We start from the raw sequence: 25,611 nt of genomic DNA, 5'->3' as shown, positions 1-25,611 counted from the left end.
TGGGTTTTGGGGGAACGTAATAGACTCTTGTTAAAGCCCTTGTTATGGCGTGAAGTGGTAAGACGGGTGAGATCTAGAATAAGAGCGTCTTCTGAGTCCTGGGCTCTGTGCTTTAGAGTTAATTGCTCAGCCTCTCTGGACTTCAGTTTCTTTTCTTTTCTTTTCCTTTCCTTTCTTTCTTTTACATTTATTTGAGAGAAAAAGAGCACAAGCAGGGGGAGCTGCAGAGGGAGAGAAAGCAGCAGACTCCCGGCTGAGCAGGGAGCCTGTCATGGGGCTCAATCCCAGGACCCTAAGATCATGGCCTGAGCCGAAGGTAGATGCTGAACCAACAGCCCCCCAGGCGCCTCCCGGGCTTCAGTTTCTTATTAAAAAGAGGGATTCGGGCTAAAGGTATTCTTAGATCCTCTCCAACTTCAAATGTTATACATTCATCTGGAGATCTGTGTACTGGGTATCTGTTCTGCATCAAATGTCTCGCAACTTAGTGTCTTCAAACCACAACCATTTGTTTGGCTTACAGTTATGCTGCGCATTCTTGTCTCAACGGAGGTCAGACGATCTCCTTTAGGCCCACTTAAGGTGTCTGCAGTCGGTTCACAAATGGGTTGGGCTCGGTCTGCCTAGGTGGCCCCGCCCATGTGTTTGGTGGTTGGTTGGTTGGGCGACTGAAGGGTGGGGCAGCGCCAATGAACTGCGTGTCCCTCATCCTGTAGCAGACTACCGCGGGTCTGTTCACCTGTGGCGGTACAGGCTTCCAAACGTAGCAAGAACAGAAGAGGAAAGGCCTCTTGAAGCCTCGTTTGGAACAGACCCAGTGTCTGCTCCCGTGCATTCCATAGGTCAGAGCAGATCACAAGACCACGCAGACTCAGAAGGGAGGGAGGTAGACCCCATCTCTTGATGGGAAGAATTGCGGAGTATTGTGGTTGCTTTTATAGACTAGCATATCCTACAGACTGAGCCTTTGAACAATGAAAGACTGAAGGAAAAAGGAAGGAACAGCCAGAAACTGAATTCAGAGATTTCAAGGTTTTCCAGTCAGTGATAAGTGCCCTTGGTACAAAAACAGGAGAACAAAAAACCTTTCCTTGGACCATTATTATGTATATGCCACGTTGCTTAACACCAGGGCTAAGAAGACAAATTCCACATGATCAAGCTCTGAGGCTGTTTAATGTGGGATTTGATAGTGAAACCAATAAACTATAACAAAAGTCAAGTGTTTCTAGTTGAAATAGAAATGCAGTACTCTGCAGTCTTGAAGGAGCGGCCCACCAATTTCAGCTGGAGGGTTGGAGAAGATTATGGTGGGCTAATTCTAGTAGGAGAAGTGAGTTGGCATTTATTGAGGAAAGAAGGACCAGAATGGACATGGGAAGAGGTTTGCAATTCAACCAGCACAACTGAAGGTCCTGTGCCCTGGAAAGACCAAAGGACTCAAGCCCAGCAGTCATGGGGTCTGGAAGGCGCGTGTAGGAAGTGGATATGATAGGCATCATAAATGTGACTGGAAATTGTGACTGGGCCATGCCAAGACGTGCTTCTGTTGTCACTGAGAACGATGGGGTGAGACAGGCTGAGGAGTTCCTTTAATGTTTTCTGTTTGGTGAAAATGAACCAGTTCAGTCTTTCCACTGAATTTGCCCTTGAATGTTCAGGAAGACAAGAAGGCAGTGTATTTGTTTTTTCGTTCCTTCATTTCTGAGGCATTTTTTTTTTAAGATTTTATTTATTTATTTGACAGAGAGAGATCACAGTAGACAGAGGCAGGGAGAGAGGGAGAGGGAAGCAGGCTCCCTGCCGAGCAGAGAGCCCGATGCGGGACTCGATCCCAGGACCCTGAGATCATGACCTGAGCCGAAGGCAGCGGCTTAACCCACTGAGCCACCCAGGTGCCCATTTCTGAGGCATTTTTGAGTCTGATACTTGTATATCCTATACAAAACATGTTCTAGAGAGGGAATAGTTACTTCTTATTCAGAGTTGGCTGTTTCCGAGATCAGTTGGAAGTGCCCGAGAATAGCCATGAAAGCCTAAGGAACAGGAATTCTGTCGTACTATGATGTACTCACAATGTGCTCTTTCTCTCAGGTGGCCTAGAAACTGTTCTAGAGACTCTGCCTGACAGAAGCTATCAACAGCCCGATAGCCACTCCTTCTCTGTTCTTGCCCCTAGATCCCTTTTTCATTTCACAGCTGATGGTCCCAAGCCCTGGGATGCATTGTGCTTGGTATGAGCTCCTCATGACTAAGCAGTTTCCTCTTGGCAGGGTATCTGCTCAGCAGTCCCTCTTGCAGGTAGGGATGATCACAATACCCAGTTTTGACCAGTAGATCATAAAGAGAAGGCCACCAGGAGTAAGGGGAGAATATTTTCATTCTAGTAAAAGAACACTTTAAAAGGAGAAAGTGCCTTGGCCTCATTTCCCTTTCTTCCTACTCTGGATACTGATGTGTGATGACAAGGCACCTGGAGCTGTGGTGGCCATCTTGTTACCATGAGGATTTGTGCCTTTGGGCCAAAGCCACTGCAGGGAGGATACAGAATAGAAGAGTGGGAAGAGCCATTATGCTGACTGTAGACTTCTTGCTGAGTGATAAGAGTGCAGAGTGAACTCTGGACTTTTTGCTGAGTGGTAAGAAGGGTCCTGAAGTTTAGGACACTGTCAGTCAGTTTTCTGTTACTTGCAACCTAGAGAGTTCCTAACTGATACACTATTTGTATCATGATAGGGGATATAGTTAAGTAAAGAAGAGAAACAAGGTGTACCTTTCATCCTATTCCATTTTAATGCGTGGGGCAATAATATCGACCATCTTGCCATGCTTTTAGATGGCCTGACATTCTTGGCTCTTGGCTAGAAATGCTGTTCAGCAGTTTTTGTGTTAATCCTAAAACTTGGGCAGAGAGGTGACAGCAGGGTGTGGGCATGTGGGAGACAGGCGTTGCTCCCATCTATTTTGGAGTAAAAGCACAACTAAAGGGATGGGCTTTGGTATGGAAACCAGTTGGTCTTTAAAATATAGTCTGCTTTTTTGTTTTATTATAAATTTAAAGATTTTATTTATTTATTTGCCAGAGAGCGAGAGAGAGCACAAGCAGAGGGGATGGCAGGCATAGGGAGAAGCAGCTCCCTGCTGAGCAAGGAGCCCAAAGTGGGACTCGCTCCCAGGACTCTGGGATCATGATGTGAGCAAAGGCAGATGCTAAACTGAGTGAGCCACCCAGGCATCTCTTTTGTTCTGTTGTTGTTATTTTGAGAGGGAGAGAGAGCACACAGTGGGGGAGGGAGGGATGGGAGGAGAGAGAGAGAATCCTAAGCAGGCTCCACGTCAGTGTGGAACCTGATGCAGTCTCAGTTTCACAACCCTGAGATGATGAATCAAGAGTCGGATGCTCAACTGACTGAGCCCCCCAGGTGCCCCAGCTGCTTTTTGTTTGAAGAACAGTAGGAGATTTGGGAAAGGTAGAACATGAGTTTTAAATAGGACTGAAGAAAAAGGTCACTGGGTAGACCTAGAGCTAAGTAGTGGAACTCAGGTTCTTCATGTTTGAAATGAGAATAATATGGTGTTTTTAACCACGGCTTTTTGTACCATGACTTATGTACTTTTGTACATAGATATGCTGTAGTATATCTATGCTGGAACATGCATGTCTGTCTTCTGCGGGTGGGCCCTTAGCTTCTGGATTCTTCTTCCATGGCTCTTCCCATGGCTTCTACTGCCCTAGAGGTTATAATTGTTTCCTGATGTGACAGGTGGCTAGACTGCCACCTTTCTTTGGTTGTTCTTTTTGCTCTTCTTTCTGCTCTGTCACCCGTTTTCCAGAAATTAAAATTTATGAGAGACATTTCTGATGGTTTGACTGGAACTATTTTTTTTTAAAGATTTTATTTATTTATTTGACAAACAGAGATCACAAGTAGGCAGAGAGGCAGGCAGAGAGAGAGGAGGAAGCAGGCTCCCCGTGGAGCAGAGAGCCCGATGCGGGGCTTGATCCCAGGATCCTGGGATCATGACCTGAGCCGAAGGCAGAGTCTTTAACCCACTGAGCCACCCAGGCGCCCCATGACTGGAACTATTTTGTCTCAAAATATACTCTTGTCCCAATAATTCAATGTGTGTGTGGGGGGGGTCCATATTTTGACCATTCATTTGAGTGACTTCTTTCTTAGGACAGAGACAGATTGGGGTGGTGACAGTGAGAACAACAAGGAATGGACAGTCCCTAGTGAGGAAAACGAGGTGAGAACGGTTACCATAGTGTGAGGAATAAAAGAATGAGGACAAGTTAGGATGGCTTGTGCGTGGAGGCTGGGATAGGAGAAGAGAAACCACCTGTGCCTGGGAGGATGGTGTAATAGGAAGAGAGAATGAGGCACTGGGTTGGAGGGGATCCTGTACCTGAAAACATTTTATAAAAGATTGGAAATCTGAGTTATTTTGAGGGCAGACCTTAAGGATTCGTGATTCCTCTGAGAAAAGGTGACATTTAGAAGATGCAAGCGAGCAAAAGCTCTCTGGGGGGGAAAGTGCATACGTAGAACTGAAGATGGGACCTCGGGGTTCACCCACGGTTGGATGGTGGAAGATAAATGGAAGACATCATTGAGATGAAGATTGTGCACTCAGATGCAGAAGAATTGGCACGGTCTGTCATCCCAGGAGCTTTGAAAGTTGCCAGCACTCGCCAGTACCAAAATCTGCAGAGAAATAAAGAAGGGTGATTGGGGAAAAACCTTTGGATTTGCCCTGAGGAAGGTCAAGAAAGTTGGATGTTTATATTTAGCCACCCGGATTAGATTAATTGTTCCAAGTAGGATTTTAAAAATAGCCATCTCTTCATTATGTCACCGTGCAACTGCTTCAGATTTGCCCTCTGCAAGGAACCCATCTCCTCTTCTCAAGGCCTTGACCTCAGTTGTGTAGGATTCCCCTTGGAGTCAAGGAAGTCAGGCACAGATGAGCCACGGGGAGCCAAGTGACGGCCATCCAGGGACCGGAAGGAGCCTGCTGGCTGCCTCTAACAGAGGTTTTGGGATCTCTGAAAAGAATTAGTTTACTCCTACCTCCAGTTTTCTGGGACACATACAACAGAGAATTTAAAATCTGGACATGATACAGTCCTGGCTTTTGCTTTTTAAAAAATTTTTATTTAAATTTTAATATGTGCTGACTGGAACTTGCACTTTGCAGTTCCTTGGGGTGAAGTCTGAGAGAGAACTGCTTCCTACTGGGCTGTGCTGTGTGTGTGTAATACTGTCTGTGTGATAAGGAAATTCCAGAATAACATAATTCATTGGATTAACTTTTTTCTTATTATGAAAGCAACGTAATTGCATATAAGAAAATTTGGAAAACAGGCAAGTACAGCATGGTCTCACCACTCTAAGACCTCCACTGTTAATAATTTGGGGTAGTGGGGCGCCTGGGTGGCTCAGAGGGTTAAAGCCTCTGCCTTCGGCTCAGGTCGTGATCCCAGGGTCATGGGATCGAGCCCCGCATCGGGCTCTCTGCTCAGCGGGGAGCCTTCTTCCTCCTCTCTCTCTGCCTGCTTCTCTGCCTACTTGTGATCTCTGTCTGTCAAATAAATAAATAAATAAAAATCTTTAAAAAAAAAAAAAATAATTTGGGGTAGTTTGCCCAAGTATTTTTTTACCCTTCCGTGGGGGGACTCACTTCCTATTTTAATAAGAAAACTGGAGCCATTGTTTAACATGCCTCCCAGTGTTTATCCAGATATATCCTAGGCATATAGTTCTGCCTGCATTAGGGGAAATAAGACCAGCCTTATTAAAAAAAAATATTATGTTCCATCAACATGGAATAAAGAAAGGAAGTCCTTTCAGGATGGGTAGGATAAAGTGGAGAGAACCAGACAGACCATGTTAGAATTGTCCCTAGAAGGTTGCCTGATCTTTAAGGCATTAATCTATCTCTCTCTCTCTCTCTGAGCTGAAATTCAGATAACATAAAATAACCATTGAAAAGTGCTCAATTTAGTGACCTGTAGTATATTCACAATGTTATGCAATCACCACTTCTATCTAGCTCCGAGATATTTTCCTTACCCCCAAATAAAGCCCTGTACCCATTCCCTCAGTCCCTGGCAACCCCCAGTTTGCTTCTTGTTTCTGCGTTTTTTATCTGTTTTGGATATTCCAGATAAAGGCAGTTATACAATGTGACTTTTGAGTCTGACTTTCCTCTGGCATAATGTTTTTGAGTTCAGCCACATTGGAGCAAGTATGACTACTTCATTCCTTTTTATGGCCGAATAATAATTCATTGTATGGAAAAACCACATGAATGTTTATCCATTCATCAGTTGATGGGTATTTGAGTTTTTCCTTCCTTTTGGCTGTTGTGAATAATGCTGCTGTTGTTCATGTACTGTTTTTTTTGAGTGCCCGTTTTCAGTTCTTTTGGATGAGATGTCGATCTCATTCCTCACTCCCTAGGTTGTGAAATACATCGGTTGAGGCAGTCCACTGAGATCATGGCGGCTCATGGTTGGCACTCACACGTTTTGCTTCTTGCAAAGCACTTCTGTGCTTTATGTTGATTTGGTTGGGATCCCAGAAATGTCACATGGAACCTCTTTTGCCCTATGGGAGGTGATTGGTGTTGACAGGAATCCTAGTTCAGCATCTTATAGGTACAGTGTAAAACCTAAGACAGAATCTCGTCAGTGTTGTCACAATTGCTCATGGTTAAACCAATCTTTTTTTTTAATCATACTTTTTCTGTATTTTTTTATAATTTTTTATTTTTTTTATTAACATATAATGTAATATTAGCCCCAGGGGTACAGGTCTGTGAATCACCAGGTTTACACACTTCACAGCACTCACCATAGCACATACCTTCCCCAATGTCCGTAACCCAGCCACCCTCTCTTTACTCCCCTCCCCCCAGCAACCCCCTCAGTTTGGGTTAAACCAATCTTTTACTGCTCTGCCTGATTGGTGATTCTAGTTCCACAGCCCCAGATCCTGGAGTCCCTGTCCTTATCTTGTCTGCTCTCTATCTGCTGAGACAGGGCATGAGAACTTGTGGCTGCCACCTTTCAGATCTGACAGTCCAGGGCTAGCAGTGACCATGGAGCTGTTAACCATGTGACTCCCATGAGCACTGGGTACATGTTCTAGAAACTTATAATCATGAACTTTTTTTTAAAATCAGTTCTGCTCTGTTTACAGTGTCTAGATTGGGCTCTTGTCTGGAAACCTATCTATGTATTCCTCAGTCTACTTCTTTAAAGATTGGAGGAGGCAATGAAACTTGGCATCATGCCAATTGGAACTTTAGCCTATAGAGAGTAAATCTGGATGGGAAGGAAAAGAAGAGGACCAACAGATACGGGATGACAGGAAGCAAGAGTACTATTTTGGTTACTGTTCTACACCCAGTGAAACAACGTGTTCCCATTTTTAGGTAGGTTCCCCCAGAAAGTGGAGCCTGGAGGTGGTGAAGGCCTGAGCTAGGAACGTGATTGCAGGCAAGTGCAGGGTAGGGAGACCCAGAAGTGTGAAAAAGGGGAAGAGACAAAGGAAGCCCAAACCTGTTGTGCTAGTTCTGTTGGGGGCTATTAAAGCAGAATCCCACTGGTCACCCTTATAGGAACCATATGGACTGTGTTTCGGAACTCTCCACCCTGTGTACCGAAGATAGCGTTACTATCCACTGGTTTCTCGCTTCCATTGATCAACCTGTGGGGTTAACTCTCACTTTTACTTCCCGGTTTGCTCTTGGACTTGTTCTTGAAGGTCCATCCCAAATGATTTTCCAAATTGGCTTGCAGAGAGCGGCCCCAGGTCAGAAGGCAGGAGGGTGGACTGTATAGCCATGGCCTAGGGCTCACGTCTGGGCACTGCTTGGTTGCCTCAGCGGGCACTGGACATCGAAGGTGGACAGAGGGGGTTGTGAGACAGGGCACATGTGTGTCTGGCACGTGTAATTTCCGTCTTTCTTTTGGTGGCCCCTACTTCCTCTCCTAGAGCTTTAGGAATATCCTAATCCAGCCATGGGGAAGTTTCTCAGCTTGGCTCCTCACAAGGTCATATATTTCTTCCAGTCTCCTCACCCTCTTGTTTTTCTCCCATTAGTCATTTTAATGGAACGAGGCCAGTTTATCTGCTGGAGTTAAGGCCACTACTAAGTCTGTTAAAGCTGTAGGCATCCAATTAGATCTTCATGCGAGACCAGACACTTTTTTTTTTTTAAACGTATGATTTCGACTCTTCAGCGGGTAGTAGAATCTCTGGAGATGGGGAGAAATGAGGGGCCACTTCTCATGTACTCTCATACAGGGAGGGATGAATTTAATGTTCTCCTTCATGTCTTCCAGAGTTCGGTTAGGACAGTCACATTCTGGCTCAAACATTTTGAGTCCTAGCAGGAACTGTTGTTTCTAAGACATCCAAAGACTGCCAGCGATCTAAAACCATCTTCCCTCCTGCCCCCAGAGTAGTAAGATAGAGCTGACCTGCCCAGAAGTCATGTAACCTATGCCACTTCTGTAATGAACCTTGGAATGATTGGCTTAGCTGGTACTTGTGCCAGTGAATTTCTGCCCACTGTCTTCTTGCAGTTCACACATCGGAAGACAGGCCAGGTCACTCCAGCGTTCTGTCACCCTGCAGTTGAGACTCCAGGAGACGTCGTCTTAGCTCATGATTTGGAGACACTGTCCTTTAATAAAAAATAGTTGGCTAAAGGAGAGAATCATAAATGAGATGTGTGCAAACCTTAAGCCATTTTATTTTTTATTATTTTTTAAAAAAAGATTTTATTATTTGACAGAGATCACAAGTAGGCAGAGAGGCAGACAGAAAAAGGGGGAAGCAGGCTCCCTGCTCAGCAGAGAGCCCAATGCGGGGCTCGATCCCAGGACCCTGGGATCATGACCTGAGCCGAAGGCAGAGGCCTTAACTCACTGAGCTACGCAGGCGGCCCACCTTAAGCCATTTTAATTTAAAATCTTCACTCACCCATCTTCAGATGTGGTTCTAGGTCACTTTCATCAAGCATGGATCGAGTGGTAGAAATCGAACATCGTCTCTTTTGTAGAAAGCGTGTTTCTAACAGATTATCTATAAACTCCTGTTCAGGTTTGTCTCCCCCTCTTGTTCATTTGTTTCTTAAGTTCCACTCATGAGTGAAATCCTATAGTATTTGTCTTTCTCTGACTGACTTTTTCCACTTAGCGCTGTCAGGGAGGAAGAAACCCCGTCCCCTTCACGGTCCTTCTAGCTGGACTAAGAATCAAATCAATGTGAGACAGATAAACAGGAGAAAATCAGATTTAATAGGCATACATACAGGGGAATCCAATCCACACAGACGTGGAGATTCCAAAGACAGGCAAAATGAGGTGTATATGCCGTTCTGAATTAAGGAGAAAGGGGGAGACATCTGGAACTTCAGAGGAAAGGAATGCACTTCAGAGGGTGATAAGCAGAACAGATGTTTGGTAATTAGATGTTTGCCCGGCCATACAGATGGGTCATCCAGTTAAAATTTATGTCTGTCAATAAACTGTATTCTGGGAAAGACCCGTCATTTAGATTCTTCTGTGTGATTAAGGGACGACAGAAGTTTCTCTTAAGCCCACAGGGTGTCCAGTGCCTTCGGTTCAAGAGAATCCACATGTTGAAATGGCATATTCTGGGAGTGCCTGTCCAGAACCCTACAGCATTCTAGTCTCTAGTTCCATCCGTCTATTTTTTTTTTTAAAGATTTTATTTATTTATTTGACAGAGAGAGATCACAAGTAGGCAGAGAGGCAGGTAGAGAGAGAGGGGGAAGCAGGCTCCCTGCCGAGCAGAGAGCCTGATGCAGGGCTCCATCCCAGGACCCTGGGATCATGACCTGAGCCGAAGGCAGAGGCTTAACCCACTGAGCCATCCAGCTGCCCCTCTAGTTCCATCCGTCTTGTTGTCCATGGCAAGACTTCATTCTTTTTTTAATGGCTGCTTTGTGTTCTATTGTATTTGTATACCACATCTTTGTCCCTTCATCTATCCATGGACAGTTGGGCTACTTCTGTATTTTGGCTGTTGTACGTCGTGCTGCCGTAAACATAGGGGCACATATGGCTTTTCAAATTAGTGTTTTTGTCTTCTTTGGGTAAATACCCAGCAGAGGAATTACTGGATCATATGGATCAAATTCTGTCTTTAACTTTTTGAGGAATCTCCATACTGTTTTCCACAGTGGCTGCACCAGTTTGCATTCCCACCAACCATACAGGAGGGCTCTCCTTTCTCCACAGCTTCACCAGCACCTGTTGTTTCTTGTACTGTTGATTTTTAGCCATTCTGACAGGTGTGAGGTGACGTCTCATTATAGCTGTGATTTGCATTTCCCTGATGATGAGTGATGCCGAGCATCTTTTCATGTGTCTGTTGGCCATCTGGATATCTTCTTTGAAGAATGTCTTTTCACATCTTCTGTTCATCTTTAATTGGATTATTTTTTGGGTGTTGAGTTGTGCCTGCTTGGGTTTCTTTAAAGAACAGGGCAAGCTCATTATGGAATCCTAGGTTTTTATAAATGGTTTCTATTCTTGTATGGTTGTCCTGCCCACACCTAATTCTACAGCAGTTCCTAACATTGCTTTTTTATTGATGTTTTTTGAGTTATGTGGCTTAGTTGCATAAAGACAGTCATTTTTCATGTTTATATTTTATCAGTTTATTATTTAAATGATGCAGTTAAAACAGTAAGTACACTAGCGTAAGCAGAGTCAGGTCTCAGTACAGTTGGCCCTTTGTAGATACCTAGCTCTGCTGGTGGGGGTACAAGTGTGTAGGCATGACCTGAGAGAGATGACAAGCCACGGGCAATCATCAGTCCTTTGTGTGCATATCTGTGGTGTTTATGAAAGGGATGAAAAACAGTGGGAAATCTAATCAGTTGGGTAAATTGGGACATTGAGAGCATCTGTATAACTTTTCTAACTTTGCTACCTGATACCCTGAGATTGGGCAGTGCAAATATCCTCCCCTGTAATATGATCTAAACCTCTTTGGGTTGTCTCTAATGACTCCATCGAGACACTTCCTGCATGGAAATTATTGACACCAGTGGAGGTCCATTGGGCTTTCCAGCTTTGCCAGATAATTATATGATGGGCCGGATTATGTCAAATTCAGTGATTGGAATGACAAGGGGCCTAGTCCTTAAGCCATTTACTCTTCTAATGATTCCCTGTTGTTAATTCTTTGGTAAAAATTGAGACCTCTGAGAGTTAAAAAAAAAAAAAAAACAATTCAACCTGTTAATTTGAAGATCTAATTGGTTTTATTAAGAGATCCATGAACCAGGCAGCATCCCGTCGAGCAAGTAGAGGGGAGCTCCAAGGAACTGGACAAGCTGGAAAGTTTTTACAGAAAGGAGGATGAAGCAAAGAGTTTTTAGCAAAAGAAAGAAAAGGACTTTTTTGGCCAGGCAGGGTTTTGATTATATAGATTACCTCACTCAAGCCCATCAGGAAATTTCAGATCAACTTTGAAGAGATCATATTCTCCCCGCATAGGTTCAAACTGTAATTAAGTCTTGGTTTCCTGTCTTGGAGGGCAAACGATGCCAACCTGGGCTTGCTTTTTCTTTTTAAAATATTTTATTTATTTATTTGACAGAGAGATCACAAGTAGGCAGAGAGGCAGGCAGAGAGAAAGGGGGAAGCAGGCTCCCTACTGAGCAGAGAGCCTAATGTGGGGCTCAATCCCAGGACTCTGAGATCATGACCTGAGCCGAAGGCAGAGGCTTAACCCCCGAGCCACCCAGGCGCCCCTGCTTTAGCTTTTTTAAGAATGAATCAGGTTCTTTCCTTAGTGATCCAGAAATTAATTGCAAGCAAAAAAAGAAAGAAAGAAAAAAGAAAAAAAAATTTTTTTTGTTGGCTCTGTATACATGTTAAATGTTGTGTCTGGATTCTTAAAAATCCAAAACACAAAATCTAAATTCCTTCGTGTTTAAAAATAAGCCTAGCATAGTGTTAGCATAAGCTTTCAAACCTGTGGTTTATTTCTGCTCTGGCAAGAAGTGCCTTAGGGAGAATTAAGGAGGGGCCATGCAGATGTGTGATACACCTGTGTGTGTTACATACGTATGAAAAGTGCAGCAGGAAAGAGGAAGGCAAATACTAATCGCTTCTTTTTTTTTTTTTTTTAAGATTTTTTATTTATTTGACAGATGGAAATCACAAGTAGGCAGAGAAACAGGCAGAGAGGAGGAAGCGGGCTCCCCGCTGAGCAGAGAGCCCGATGCGGGGCTCGATCCCAGGACCCTGGGATCATGACCTGAGCGGAAGGCAGAGGCTTAACCCACTGAGCCACCCAGGTGCCCCCAGTATTAATCGCTTCTAAGGGTCAGGTCCAATAAAGGATTTGCAGGAAACTCCCTAATTGATGCATTGGCTTTATAAGGTTTCTGTTGCTTCCTGTGGCTCTCACCGCCCTTCTGCGCGCCCCCCCCCCCCCCCCCCCGCCCATAGTGGGTTAGTAGGGGGCTATTTACTGATTCCCTGAGTTATTAGCTAATCTTGCATTTCCGTCTTAACCTCACCAGTAATATCAAGCCTGGAAGAAGTAATTAGTGGGATTTATTGCACAGATCCTGTCGGATTCTGTGTGCACCTGAGGCATGTTGACGAGGTTTAATTTTTTCAGTGGGAAGCATTTTGAGACACAAGTAGGACCCCTTTTGAGCTTCAGGTTTCAGTGCCCGAGCATTTGGAAAGGAGATAATAATCTCTTCTGAATAGATAGGAGTGCTTCTGTCAGAGATTAGTTATTGATTGTAAGAAAATCAAATTTGCTTCTTGAAATGTTCTGTCTTAGAATTGCCTTGGACTTTTTATCCCCATGGCTGGTTTGACCCACTGGTAGGTGACGGAAGTTTAAACATGAAATAAGAGCCCTTCACCACCCCACCCCACCCCCCTGAGGGAGTGATCATTTATAGAATTCCTTGGCATGTGGCCTCCTTTTGTTCCGTGATTCATTTCTGGCATAAAATATCTTCTGGCTCGATTATACGGAGACGTAAGAAGAAAAAGAATAGAATAAATCATGAAATGGCCATCTTCAGGGCAGTAGTAATACAATTTTACCATGAAAATTATCCAATAGAGATGATACATGTTGTGTAGACATATGTAAATTGTATGCAAATAACAATTTAATACCTAACCATGGCCCTGAGAAAGGAAGCTTATTGGAACCCATTGTTCAAATTGGCTCATCATTCTGAGTGTCTGAATGAGCCCCAGGTGATACCAGGGTACGCTGGCTTTGCCTAGCAGTTGTCTGTAATTTCTAAATCAGGAGCTCATTTTTCCAGTCCGTTACCTCTCTGACCTCAATTCCTCCTACTTTATGCCTTGCTCATTTCCACTCTGGCCATGCTTTCCTCCTTGCTCAAACATGCCAGATAGACTTCTACCCCAGGGCCTTTGTACCTGTTGAGTTACTACCTACAATGCTATTTCCCAGATGTCAGCATAGCTCACTCCTTGGCTTCATTCAGGTCTTTAAATCAAATGTCACGGTCTCATGAGGGTTTCTCTCCCCACTTATGGAAAACTGGAAAGCCTTCCCATCTTTCTCGTTGTCTGCTTTATGTTAATATATATTATTCCTGCTTTATATTATTGTATGTATATATCTAAAACAGTTTCTATTTTCCCGATGTATTTATTTTGGTCTCTTTGCCTCACCAGGATGCCAGTTTCCCGAAGGCAGGGATATTTGTCTTTTCGTTCAGTGTTACAGCTCTGTCAGTGCCTGGCACATAGTAGATGCCCAGGAAATACTTATAGATAGCTCTGAATAGTGTGTGTTGGTTGATAATGTACCAGGTTTCCTTTTTGTACATTTTGTGTTTGTATATAATTGTGTGTGATTTATCTTTTCTGGACTCTTCCTCTTGGAAAAGGGGAGGAGTTATCAGCGAATCATTGTTGGTATTTTTTTAAAATTAGCTTTGCAGGGAAGGAGCAGTGGTTTAACCAGTTGTTGGAAGGTGAGGTTGGTGGAGGGCTCATTGCTCTGTCTTTATTGTGTTCCTAGCATTTGCAAGGTGAGGTCCTGTATCAGCTTTCATGGGGTACACAGTGGCTGTTAGTCACAAGCCCTGGCCCAGGGGCTGTCACTGGTTAGGGGAGACAGTAGGACACAGAGGGAGATGTGTGGATAAAACACATTAAGTGCTGTGAGAGTTGGGGACTGTATCTTATCTTTGACATCTGTAGATGTACGATCCATCAAACATTGGCCTTGTTACGGGTAATTAAACATTTAAAGAATTTGAAGTATTAGCTTCATGTAGCTTTGGCTTTATGAGCTTATTGTTTTAAGTATTTGAGAATTGGTATGCACTACGGGACTTTGAAATTGAAAAGTCGTTTTTCCCCCCCAAATGCTAACTGAGCTATCAGTCATGGTGTTCTGTAAAGAATTGTGCTGTTTGGGACCTCAGTTGAAGAGAATGGGTGAATCACCTCTAGGCACTCAGTGTAGTGTCATGACCAAGAGCATGGCCTTGGGGACCAGCAGGTCTGGATTTGAATCCCTGCCCCCTGATTTATTAGATTTATGAGCTGCGTGACCCGGGGACAGAGATGATTCTTTCTGTGCCTCATTTTCCTCATCTGTGAAATGGAAATTTTATTTTATTATTTATTTATTTATTTATTTTTTTAAAGATTATTTATTTTATTTGTCAGAGAGAGAGAGAGAGTGAGCACTGGCAGACAGAGGCAGAGGGAGGCGGAGGGAGAAGCAGGCTCCCTGCCGAGCAAGGAGCCCAATGTGGGACTAGATCCCAGGACGCTGGGATCATGACCTGAGCTGAAGGCAGCTGCTTAACCAACTGAGCCACCCAGGCGTCCCTGAAATGGAAATTTTAGTACCTACCTTACGAGATTATGAACAGGGTTAAATGATTTAAAGTGTGTATATATATTAAGACAGTTTATGGTCCATAGTTCATTCACATGATACTCATAAGTATACTTACAGTTAAAGTTATTGCCATCATTGTTAGATTATGGCAGACTTACCAGTCCCAACAAGGCCTTTTATTAAAAAACAAAACAAAACAAAAAAAACACAACTTTTTAAGAACTCTTATAATTGTTTTCCTTCCTTTTTCCCCTGTTCCCATCCCCCTCGTCTTCCTTAGCACCAATGCCTTGGCTCTGCATGGGTCTTTGCCTGTATCTGTGTTTTAAATCTGTGTCTGTTACATCATCCTACAGATCTTGTCCTTTTTAGACTTTTCTAACTTAGCAGTAGGTTTTATCTGTGTTACATATTTACTGTATGTGCAGTCCATGTTTAATTTATACAAACTCTTACTCATGTATGCCTGCCTTGCCTCAGACTCCCCACCCTCAACAAGTGAACATCCTTGAACATATCCTTGTGTATACTGGCGACTGTGAGCATGTTTGTTGTGTACCTGCCCAGTAGAAATCTTCCGGGTCATAGGAAGATGCATATATTTTCATTAAATTCTGCTGTATTGCTACCAAAATGGCTGTACCAGTTTTTCCCACTAGAGTACAAGAGGTTCCAGAATCTTTATACCCTTGCCATTGCTTGGTGCTGTTTTACTCTTTAATTTTGGTAAATCTGGTGGCTGTGAAATCTAGTTATTTTAAATGTATTTCTCAGATTACCTCGATATACTCGGTAGGCGTGCATCTTTCTTTTCGGTATATTGCCTGTTCTTATCCTTTGTCTGTTTTTTATAGTGTTGTCTGGTTTGTATTTGTAGGAACTCCTTTTATATTCTAGATAGTAATCTGTCTTCTCGCAGTCTCCACACATCTGTTAATTTTGTCTAAAATGTCCTTGGTCGAAGAGAAACCCTTGTGATGTAGTCAAACCCATCACCTTGTTAAACTTGTGGTATGTACTTTTGGTCTTGTAAGAAAAGCTTTTGTACATTCAGAGTTGCACAGACACTCTCCTACATTTCCTTTTGTTATTTTTGTAGTTCTGCTTTTTACGTTTAGATTTTTACCTTTGTGTATGATATGAAGTTAGAGTCAGCTATGTTTGCTCTCCCCTTATCAGTTTTCTCCTTTACTGGTTTATTGGGTTGCTTCTCTAAGTACTGACTTTCATATTTTTTAAATATATGCCCTCTTTTCCAGCTTTTAGTCTCGTCTCTTCTTCCTGCCTGAATATCCTATAATCATTACTCATTGTGGCTTTGTTGTTCAATATTTGTATCTGGTAAGATGAGTCTCCTTTTTCAGAATTAACTTGGCCCCTCGCAAACCATTATTCTTCCATTTATATATTAGGGTAAATTTGTTGATTTGCTCAAAAAATCCTACTGGGATTTTTATTAGAATAATTATATAATAATTCAGGAGTACAGATGTCCTTACAATATTAAGTTGTCGTATTCATTAACCTGGTGTGTGTTATCTCTGTTTTCCCAGTACTTCACTGATTTCTCTTCATAGATTTAAAAAAACTTTTCCATAAAGGTCTTATGTATTCCTTATTGGATTAATGTCTGTACATTATGGTTTTTATTGCTATTGTGAATATCTTATTTTCTATTATATTTCCCAGTTATTACTGATACAGGAAAATGTTATGGACTTCTCTAAGTTCATCTAACAACTTTGCTGGAGTTATTTGTTTTCTTTTTCTTTTTTGTAAAATCACATCTGTGGCTAGTTACATTTTATTTCTTCCTCTCCTATCCTTCTACCTCTTCTTTTCTTGTCCTGTTTTGTTGGCTTGAGCCTCCAGTACTGTATTAGACAGTGATAAGATTGCAATTCTTATTTCTTTTTTTTTTTTTAATTTTAATGACTCTCTTTTTTTTTTAAGATTTTATTTATTTATTTGACAGACAGAGATCCCAAGTGGGCAGAGAGGCAGGCAGAGAGAGAGAGAGAGGAGGAAGCAGACTCCCTGCTGAGCAGAGAGCCTGATGCGGGGCTCGATCCCAGGACCCTGAGATCATGACCCGAGCCAAAGGCAGAGGCTTTAACCCACTGAGCCACCCAGGCGCCCCTGCAATTCTTATTTCTAAAAGCAGTGAAGGTAAACATCTTTAAGTATTGGGGGGTGTTCTATATTTTTGGTATATAACTAATTAAGTTGAGGAAACTTTTTTCTAGTCCTTGTTCAGAAATGATTTTTTTTTATTAAAATGGCGATTTGGCATTAAAAAGCCTTGGTGTCTTGTTATTTGCAAACAACATCTATAAAGTAAAATTATTTCTTTGAGGATCTGCAATTCCAAGAGAATATAGTACACAATTACCCTGCTTTCAAAGGCCTGTTGTGCGTTTATTTTTATGATGATAGGTGAGTGGGTTGAAGTGTTAGATAAGTAGGAATGTAAAACGGATATCTGCTTTTCTGCTATCAAATACTTTACGCCAAACTTTGTGTGACACTCTATTTAAATAACTAGATCCTCATGTAATTGAGATGGGCCACCTGGAGAGGCTGAGCCTTGAATCAGGCTTTTTTAGTTGAATTTTGAATGACGCTTGTAATGTTATCTTTTTAAGGCTGTCTTTAGATCTATAAAAAGAGAAGACTAGACTGAGGGTTTTTTTTTTTTTTTTTTCTTTTCTAAAATTCTGTAGTTTCACAGCACGAGAAGAGATGGGCTTGGTCGGTAGAGAGAATCTTCATGTTTTCAGAAGAAAGCATCCAAAAGGAGTCTTGGTCCTTGAATTACAAGTTCCCAAACAAATTATGTAGAGATAGTTGAAAGGAGGGCAGATGTATGGAAGGTTTCAAAGTCACGCATAACTGCTTCTGGGTGGATCTGGAAGATGGTGAGAGCTGGCAGATGTGAGGGGGTGGGGAGAAGGGTGGTGGGTGGTAAGGGGCCGAGTGCATGAGACCTGGAAGCTTGATCTAGATGGAGGCTGGCCAGAGCATGGTTAGGGATTCTAGAGTACTGGCTTAGCTGTTAGAGGATTTATTTGGGGGCTGAAAATGTTGAGATACAAGGCAAACTTAAAAATGTCAAGTTTTCTTTTCCTCTATTTACACGCAATGGAAATACATGCATTTGCTTGCTCTGTTTTTCAAAGAAGTGGCATTGGCAGGTCTAATCAAAGGTTCGTGCAGTATGATTAGAAGCAGGCTAGAGACTACCTCTCCGGAGAAAACCATTCTTTTCCCTTTGTACACTTTGGCACATATTTGTGTTTGTGCATTAAGAGAGGATATTGGTATAGTTAGTGGGAAATGTTTATGGTATATTATGGATTTTCCGATTAAAATGCAAGAAATTGGGCACCTGGGTGTCTCAGTCCATTAGGCATCTGCCTTCGGCTTCAGTCATGATCCCAGAGTCCTGGCATCGAGTCCCTCATCGGGCTCCCTGCTCAGTGGGGAGTCTGCTTCTCCTTCTACCCTTACCTCCTGCTTGTGAGCTCACTCTCTCTCTGATAAATTAATAAAATCTTAAGAAAAATAAAGAAGAAAGTGAAAGAAATTCCCTAGACTTCCTGACCTGGTAACTGAAAGTTTAAACTTTTATTTCTGCAAGAAGACAGGAATTTGGAAAAGTAGAGCAAGTGAAGTATACTTTTTGAAAAGTTAACCATGGGAATGAACTTGGAAAATAACCCAGTTTTAAAACCTTTTATTTCTACTTTGGATCTGCTGTAAACTTAGGATAACAGAATATTAAAAAACAAAATCAAAAGCAAAGCAAATGCAAACGTCCATACAGCTGTTGAAGCAGGAGAGCGAAGTTCTTGTCTTAGGAGTCCAAGAATGAATCTTGTGGATAAAGGAAAGTGAGTAAAGCAATAGAGTTTATTAAATGGAGATGCAGAAAATGCTCTCAGAAGTGAGAGGGGTCCTGACAGGGTTGCCACTAGGGGCTTTTAGGGATGGTCTTTTATAGAAAGCAAACCTGGAAAGTTAAATCCTTTTAACATATCTATTGATAGGCACCGTTGGGTAAGGACTAGTGATAACACCTTTAATGGTTTACTTCCTTTTTTAGGGTCAGGTAATTCTTTGTTGGTCACATGTAGCTGTTATAACAAGACCCTACCTCTGACCCGTAGGGCAGGATGATCTGATTTGTTGACTAATCTCTGGTTTCTTTACACCTCCACCTTTTTGGGATTTTTGTGAGCGGGATCCTGGAGACCCTACCTATCTCTTCCTACCTCCCCCCACCTATCCCTTAGTCATTATTAAACAAAATAGTGGAATAGATTAATTTTAAAAACAAATTTTGGGGGCCGCAGGCTGGCTCAGTCCGTAGGGCATGTGAACTCTTGATCTTAGGGTCATTTGTTCAAGACCCGTGTTGGGTCTTGAAAAAAAAAAATGACACCATTTATTTTCATTTAGATGTTGACTAACAGGAAAACGAAATTCTGAATAATTTTAAGGTCCTGAATTGTACTATTTTAAAAACTGTTGGCTTTTCCTTTTTTGGTGATCGAAGTATGCTTACTTTTGGAAGAAAAGGAATAAATCATAATTTTTTCATTTAGCTTTCACATATTTAGAAAAATGGTACCTTGATTTTTTCTGTTTTGGGGGAAGAGAAAGGAATGTAACAAAAGGCTTTAGTTGATTGAATTTGTTTTTTAAGACACAACCAGGGTGCCTGGGTGTTGGTGTTGGTTGAGAGTCCAGCTCTTGGTTTTGTCTCAGTCCTGATCTTAAGGTCATGGGATTGAGCCCTCAGCCTGGAGTCCACTTGAGATTCTCTCTCCCTCTCCCTCTGACGCTCCTCCTGCATGTGCTTTCTCTCTAAAATAAATAAACAAACTAAAACAAAACAAAATGCTGGGCACTGTGGCTCAGTCATTAAGCATCTGCCTTCGGCTCAGGTCATGATCCCAGGGTCCTGGGATCGAGCCCCGCATCACACTCCCAGCTCAGTGGGGAGCCTGCTTCTTCCTCTCCCTCTCCCCATGTTTGTGCCCCCTCTGTCTCTCTCTCTCATAAATAAATAAAATCTTTAAGAAAAAAAAATACAACCAGACTAGTTTGGTTTTTCATCTCCCTTGGGCTATTTATTCTGAAATATGGGGTCTTTTTCCCCTTCACTATGACAGAATTCAAGGAAGTGAGGAAAATAGGTTCCAAATTAAATGTCATTTGAATGCTGTTCCAATTAATTGACTCAACGATTCTTTTCCATCAGAAAAGTTATCTATACAAAGGGTTACCACCAATGTTCATATAAGATATTTCCTCCCTTATTCCTTTTCAGCTTTTAAATTTCAGTTTCGGCAAGCCTAATTATAAAGTTCTAATAATATGTTTTTAGAAGTTTTTAGGACCAGCAGGTGGTCTTTACAACTTGAGGTTCTGTTTCATGCCAAAATGTTAGTGGGAACTTGCCTATTACTTATTTAAGCTAATTCTTGACTTTTAGTACGCATGTAGCATTGGCGTTATCCACAGGTGCTTTAATCTATAATAGACGTATTTTTTAAAATGTGAAATCATATTTTAAAGGTACTTTTTCTCTGGAGCAAACTTTTTTTTTTTTTTTTTTTAGTAATTAGGATGATACTCTTTATTTTTATTTTAAATTTATTATTATTATTTTTTTAAGTTAAGGAAGCGGTAAAACTGTCTGCTTAAGGCAGTGTTGATGAAAAACAGTCCTTAAGTCCGTGTATATGACTCTGGGACCACTTAACAATCTTTCATCTGTGTTGATGCCTCAAGGCCTAATTTTAATTTACAAATGATAGTGATGACACTTCATGCTAAGTACGAGGCCTGTGTCCTACTTACGTCTTCTCATTTCATTCTCCAAGAACCAGTGAGGTAGGTAATAGTGAAATTTTAGAAGTGGAAAAAAAAAAAAAGTAGAATTCTAGAGTGAGAGCCCCATGCTCCTTATCAGCCCACCCTGCTCACAAACGCTAGAGATCAGATCTGAACCCAGACCATTGACTTTTTTTTTTTCCTTCCACAGTTTTTGTCCCCGTGTGATGTCAGTTTTATTTTATTTTTTTTATTAACATATAATGTATTATTTGTTTCAGGGGTACAGGTCTGTGATCATCAGTCTTACACAATTCACAGTGCTCAATAGCACATACTCTCCCCAATGTCCATCACCCAATCACCCCACTCCTCCCACCACTCTCCACTCCAGCAACCCTAAGTTTGTTTCCGAGATTAAGTGTCTCTTATGGTTTGTCTCCCTCTCTGGTTTCATCTTGTTTCATTTTTCCCTCCCTTCCCCTATGATCCTCTGTCTTGTTTCTCAAATTTCTCATATCAGTGAGATCATATGATACTTACCTTTCTCTGATTGCCTTATTTTGCTTAGCATAATACCCTCTAATTCCATCCACATCATTGCAGATGGCAAGATTTCATTTCTTTTGATGGCTGCATAGTATTCCATTGTATATATATATACCACGTCTTCTTTATCCATTCATCTGTTGATGGACATCGAGGTTCTTTTCATAGTTTGGCTATTGTGGACATTGCTGCTGTAAACATTTGGGTGGATGTGTTGCTTCAGATCACTACTTTTGTTGTCTTTGGGGTAAATATCCAGTAGTGCAATTGCTGGGTCGTAGAGTAGCTCTATTTTCAACTTTCTGAGGAACCTCCATGCTGTTTTCCAGAGTGGCTGCACCAACTTGCATTCCCACCAGCAGTGTAGGAGGGTTCCTCTCTCTCCGCATCCTCGCCAGCATCTGTCATTTCTTGACTTGTTAATTTTAGCCATTCTGACTGGTGTGAGGTGGTATCTCATTGTGGTTTTAATTTTATTTCCCTAATCAGGCCATTGACTCCTAACCACTCCCCTCCCACAGCCTCTGGATAGCCCTTTGATTCTGCTGTAAGCTTCCTAGACTGGCCCCTGTCTTCCAGCTCCCTGCTTGATTTCCCTTACTGGACATATTCCTTTCAGGTGCTTTCTCCCTCTTTTTAGTCGTGCTTTCCTTTATGCTCGTTTTAGCCAGTAAGTACAGAGAGTATGCATACGTGTCTTCCTTGCACACTTGGGAAATTGCATGGATCTGAGGAAGTAAGTAGGAAAAACCAAGAGGTTGTCAATCCCAAGAAACCCCACTGCGTGTCGAATGTCTGGGTGGGGTCTGAGCCTCAGCACTTTGTCTCACCGGGGGCCCCACTTTCTCTTCTTCGGCTTCACCCGATCTGTCAGACAGGCGCCGTTTGGGAGAGGGGACACAAGGGCTGATTCTCTGAGGTAAAGGGTACATCTTATTCCCAGAAAGAAAGTTATCCTTGATTCCAAATTTTTCACAGGTGGTGCACTTGGTTTTTCTAGTTGCTCTCCCTGAAGTAAGTATTTGGAGTAAAAACCTGCCCTGTTGTTCTTGATAATGTTTTGTTGTAAAATAGTAGTGGGGATGAGTGTATGACAGTGAAACACCATCTAAAAACACAGCCTGGAGTTTTCCGCAGGCTGCCTGTGGAAAGAGAGCCTTCTCGTTCCTAGCGATTGTAGTTTGCAGGCTGGTCTCCTTTGTTTCTCCGGGAGCCTGATGACCTATGCAGTGTACCAAGAGTGAGGCTTTTTTTGTTCCTATTACCCTGAGAGGAGGCACTGGTGTGAATTAAACCGTTGAGAGTGCCTCAGTTAATGGGAAATTAAAGGTTTTTTCAACTCAAATTTACTGCTTGTGAATTCAAGTGACAGCCATTAAGTAATGATCATGAAGTTAGACATTCGCAGTGGAATAATTTGGCTCCTGGGTGAGTTTTCTTGATTTATTACCATTTACAGTGACAGTGCTCCAAGCAAAGGCGTCTCTTTGCCACAGTTGTCTTCTTCTCTGATTTCAAATGGGTCCTCATTCTTCTCAGCATCTAGAATTGTTTTCTCCCCCTGCAGTCTTGCAATGCAGTGGCTGACCATATAGACTCTCCAGTAAGAATTTAATTATATTTCAGACTCCCATTGCCACTTTGATCCAGTTTAAAAAAAAAAAGGAGGAGGTCGCTCCCTGCTTATGATTTTAAACTAAGTGACTTCTTAACATTTAAAAAATCAATATGGCTTTTATTGATCAAGTTTAAGTGATAGAAGGAAAGAAACTTTGGCCATGCAGTTTCCTACTGTGCTAAGTGTTTTATGTGCACGATCTAATTTAATCTTCATGATGGCTTTTAAGGTTCAATATTATTTTTCCTTTTTTAAAGATTAGGTAATTGATGCTTAATAAGAAAGCTTAAATAACTCAGCTGAAGTCAACACAGCTAGAACCTGGTACAGCTGGGGGAGGGAACCTCAGCTGTGTATCTCAAAAGCCCAGTGAAAAAGCTGCCCTTTCTTGGGTTGGAAATAAGCCTCCCAAACAATCAAAATGTTTTTCAGTAGACTCTTAATGCTTAGGCAAATTCACGGTCATTAAAGGATTAAAGAAATAGCTTCTTTCATCCTCCACACTCCAAGTGAAAACATTAAAGCAGAAAGTAGATGACTGTTGTATTTCATTGTGATCAAGGTATATGCAATTCTTAGACGGAAAATTCTCCAATTGTATATAAATTGTATATAAAGTTATTTATATAACTGTATAAATAACTGTATATAACTGTATATAAAGTTATTTAAAAGCAACACGCTGCTTTCCAGCTTTGTCTTCCTATTAATTATATTCAAATTCAATCCAGAGAACTTTTACAAGCTCCTCTGATGTTGCAGGGCGATACAAAGTTCTGACTTCTATACTACCTCCCACCCGACTCCCAACCCCGTGGCAGCTTGAAAATTACAGATCATTAACATTTAACAGCTTTTAGAGCTGTTGACTGTTACCCAGGGCCTGAGGCTAAGTCTGCTTTGAAGGTGCCGACTTGTCTGGGCTGATTTGTACACTGCTGCCTGTCCTGGTATCCTCCCCCAGTCCTGCTCAGGCTTCAGGTCATACACTCTCTGTGATGAGGTCAGCTCAAGCTCTTCCTCCTTCTTTGGCATTTTCTGGCTGTGTTGCCAAATTAACACCTTGCTTTGCACTTGCTTACTGTGTGTGTGTGTGTGTGTGTTTCTGTGTGTATCTTCTATCCCTAGCAATACTGTAAGCATCTGTGATAGAAGACTGTCTTGTACATCTTCTGTTTCTCCTGGAGACCACCCGGTAGATATTCTCAAGGGCACACAGCAGGTGTTCAGGAAATACGTGAACCCTGAAATTCAGAAGCTGGTCTGAGTTAACATATCCTGTAACTGCCTTCTCTCAAGCTGGAGGGAAGGATAGGAACATTCAGAATGTAAATTGCATGTAGAATTGAACAAATTTTGGATAAGTAATATGTTCACGTGGTTCAAAATGAAGGAACATAAAAAACCATTGGGAAACAAAAAATCTCCCTTCCTGTCCCTCTTCTCTCATTCTCTGCTTCTCCACAAATAAGAAGCCACTTTTTAAGTTCTGTGTGTATTCTTCTGGGTATTTTTCTGTTTTAAACGAGTACTTTTAAAACTTTATGTTTCAAACAAGTACCTGGGTGGTTCGGTCGGTTTGCCATCTGCCTTCATGATCTCAAGGTCATGATCTCAAGGTCCTGGGATCAAGTCCCACATTGGGCTCCCTGCTCAGTAGAGAGTCTGCTTCTCCCTCTCCTTCTGTCACTTTTCCCTGCTTGTGCTCTTTCTTTCTCTCTCTCTCTTGCAAATAAATAAATTAAAAAATCTTCAAAAAAGAAACAAATAATTGTAAGTGAATAACAATAAAAATACTCATTTTTCACATTTTGATGCAGAACTTTGCTTACTAGGTGACAGTTCTGGACCTTACTTTTTTCCACTTCTCCAGTGCAGAGATTTTTTTCCAGACCAACTCCTTGAGCCTTTCATCTCCAAAAATTGAAATGCCATCTTTATCCTACACTGAATGGTTACTGTGGTTATACCTTCTTCTAAGATGAAATAAGAACACCACACTAACAAATGGGGATTAATTGGTGGGTAACTTAGGACTTCCAGTCATGCAGCAGACATTTAGTAAGAACCTAATAGATTAGGCAGTCCTGATGGGCCTGGTCTTGGGGATACAAAGATGAGTTTGGAAAAATCTCTTAAGAAGGTAGCTGTGCAATGGATATAATCTCCCCGCAGGGGAACAGGAGCAGCAGGGAGGCTGTGGCAGACAGGGAGGGGATGCCCACATCAGGAAACGGACCTGAGGGGCGCCTGGGTGGCTCAGTGGGTTAAAGCCTCTGCCTTAGGCTCAGGTCATGATCCCGGGGTCCTGGGATCGAGCCCTGTGTTGGGCTCTCTGCTCAGTGGGGAGCCTGCTTCCTCCTCTCTCTCTCTCTCTGCCTGCCTCTCTGCCTACTTGTGATCTGTCAAATAAATAAAATCTTTAAAAAAAAAAAAAAAAAAGGAAACGGACCTGAGTCTTAAGGTTCAGCTGCTGTTTGCCAGCATGAGAGGAAGAACATTCTAGAAAGAGGAGCTAATTTATGCACAGGCACAGATCCGTATGAGTCTGTGGCCTTTGGAGGAACTCAGTTGCCTTTCATGCCCAACAGAGTAGGGGAAGGGACGCAGTCGCAAACGAGATCAGAAGCATAGTTAATGGTTGTTTTCTCTTTTAAGTGCCTGGGGGACTTGGACATGTTGTGT

General features: G+C 42.1%; 1 protein-coding gene across 1 annotated transcript in view; it reads left to right on the top strand.

The window, feature by feature from the left end:
- Positions 1 to 25,611, top strand: part of OSBPL10 (oxysterol binding protein like 10) — a 197,791-nt gene that overhangs the window by 23,824 nt on the left and 148,356 nt on the right. The window lies entirely within an intron of this gene.

Source organism: Martes martes (genome assembly GCF_963455335.1).
Source record: "Martes martes genome assembly, chromosome: 1".
Lineage (NCBI taxonomy): Eukaryota > Metazoa > Chordata > Mammalia > Carnivora > Mustelidae > Martes > Martes martes.
The sequence above is the reverse complement of the archived record's forward strand: the minus strand, read 5'-3'. Positions and strand labels throughout refer to the sequence as shown.